The 2,538-nt window shown below is 45.2% G+C and overlaps 1 non-coding gene across 1 annotated transcript; it reads right to left on the bottom strand.

Annotated features, from left to right (window-relative positions):
- Positions 1–829: 829 nt before the first annotated feature.
- On the bottom strand, positions 830–960 carry LOC138439893 (small nucleolar RNA SNORA44). The gene has a single exon (XR_011256836.1). It is a non-coding gene; the product is annotated as a small nucleolar RNA SNORA44 (small nucleolar RNA).
- Positions 961–2,538: the final 1,578 nt, after the last annotated feature.

The following is a 2,538-nucleotide window of genomic DNA, read 5'->3' as shown; positions in this document are numbered from 1 at the left end:
GTTCATAAAATGAACATGTAATATAACATTGTGTCCTAAAGCAAAGCCTTTACCTGCATCTTTAAATAATCCTTGTTAGATTCCCACGTGACATTTCTAGCTGACTTGACAACTATTGGAGAAAAATTGTTAACTCTGTATCCACCATGTATCTACACATGTAGCAGCACAAGAACCCAAGGCCTGACATCTCTAATTGATGTATCATTAGCTTCTCCTGCGATTCCCCTGGCGGCGCAGTTGTTAAGACTCTGCTTTGACTACCTGGGGCATCGGTTCAATCCCTGGATGGGGAACTAAGACCCTGCAAGCCACAGAGTTCAGCCAAAAAAACAACAAAACAAAACCCAACTTCTCCTTTCAGGTATACATGTCTAGAAAGTTCTGAAGGAAACCCCCCTGCCCCAAATGCCCACCAACCACTTCCCAAGGCCATCTAGAATGCTCCTCACTCTTGTTCCTGTAGTGAAAGTGAAAGCCGCTCAGTCATGTCCGACTCTTTGTGACCCCATGAACTGTACAGTCCATGGAATTCTCCAGGCCAGAATACTGGAGTGGGTAGCCCAACCAGTGGATCGTCCCAACCCAGGGATCAAACCCAGATCTCCTGCACTGCAGGTAGATTCTTTACCAGCTGAGCCACCGGAAAAGCCCAGGGTCCTGCTGATCCTACTTCTAACTGGGATGTTCTAAACTTGCTGTCCCCAAAAGCCAGGTCATGCCCCCTTTCCTTTACTTCATTCTAGAGTCACTACCCCCTTGTTTTTACTGTTTCAGGGCCTGACGTTGGTGCAAGTGAGTTGAAAAGGCTTTTTTTTTTTTTTTAATATATTATAGGAAAGGTGAGTTGCAGCTGCAGGTATTATGCTGGCCTGTGCGGTCAGTGTCTTTCCAAGTTCTTCTTGCATGCAGTGGGAGATTCCATGGCCACAACAAGCCACAGCCCTTGGAATGGAAAGGTCTTTATGACAGGACTGGCCACGGAGAAGAAAACCATGTCTTCCTATATGTAGTACATGCACTAAGTCACTTCGATCATGTCCAACTCTTTGTGACCCCATGGATTGTAGCCCACCAGGCTCCTCTGACCATGGGATTCTCCAGGCAGGAATACCGAAGTGGGTTGCCACGCCCTCCTCCAGGGAATCTTCCTGACCCAAAGATCAAACCCACGTCTCTTACATCTCCTGCATTGGCAGGCGCGTTCTTTACGACTAAACTACCAGGGAAGCCCTTAAGCTGGTATAAATGATGGGCTTCTCTATCAAGGCTGATCCTGATTTTCTCTATCCCTGGACTCTTCATTGCAGTTGAGAAGGCCCAATGGTACAGAAAGCCTGTTATAAGTTTTTATGAAATATTGTGGTAGACATTGATTAGATTGTCCATCCAGCACCCTTTCCCAGGGTTTGCCTCCCCACCACTCCATGCTTCTGGCCTACCACCAAGTGGTGCCTACAAAGCCCTTCTGCTTGCTGGATATATCAATAGTTTATTAATCTTCATCTTTCCCTGGTATTTTTGGAAATGAGACTGAAAGAGATAAAAAGATTTGTTGATTCAGTGAGATATCCAGGAATATGTTTTGTTGTTGAAATAAGTTTAAATTAGTTTTCTGATGTCTTCAGTCAAAAAAGTCCTAATTTTTAACTGATATGTTCAGTTCGGTTCAGTTCAGTCACTCAGTTGTGTCCGATTCTTTGTGATCCCATGAATTGCAGCACGCCAGGCCTCCCTGTCCATCACCAACTCCTGGAGTTCACTCAGATTCATGTCCATCGAGTCAGTGATGCCATCCAGCCATCTCATCCTCTGTCATCCCTTTCTCCTCCTGCCCCCAATGCCTCCCAGCGTCAGAGTCTTTTCCAATGAGTCAACTCTTCACATGAGGTGGCCAAAGTACTGGAGTTTCAGCTTTAGCATCATGCCTTCCAAAGAAATCCCAGAGCTGATCTCCTTCAGAATGCACTGGTTGGATCTCCTTGCAGTCCAAGGGACTCTCAAGAGTTCTCCAACACCACAGTTCAAAAGCATCAATTTTTCAGCGCTCAGCCTTCTTCACAGTCCAACTCTCACATCCACACATGACTACTGGAAAAACCATAGCCTTGACTAGACGGACCTTAGTCGGCAAAGTAATGTTTCTGCTTTTGAATATGCTATCTAGGTTACTCATAACTTTTCTTCCAAGGAGTAAGTGTCTTTTAATTTCATGGCTGCAGTCATCATCTGCAGTGATTTTGGAGCCCCCCAAAATAAAGTCTGACACTGTTTCTACTGATTATACATACATACACACAAATACACATACACACGTACACACACACACAATCATGCACGCATACACAGCTGGCTTTCTCCTCTAAGCTGTCTTATATCATATCCTCCCTGCCCTTGGTTCTAGTAAATGGATTTTGGTAACCAGGGAAACGTTCTTGATTCTCAGCCCTTGGGGATTAAGGAAATGTCTCCAGTACAGACAGGACTCAATGCCCTGCTCTTTGGATGAGCATACAATCACCACTCTCACCTCTCCTT

This window comes from Ovis canadensis, chromosome 4 (genome assembly GCF_042477335.2).
Source record: "Ovis canadensis isolate MfBH-ARS-UI-01 breed Bighorn chromosome 4, ARS-UI_OviCan_v2, whole genome shotgun sequence".
NCBI lineage: Eukaryota > Metazoa > Chordata > Mammalia > Artiodactyla > Bovidae > Ovis > Ovis canadensis.
Note: the sequence above shows the minus strand (reverse complement) of the source record. Positions and strands in the feature narration are given on the sequence as shown.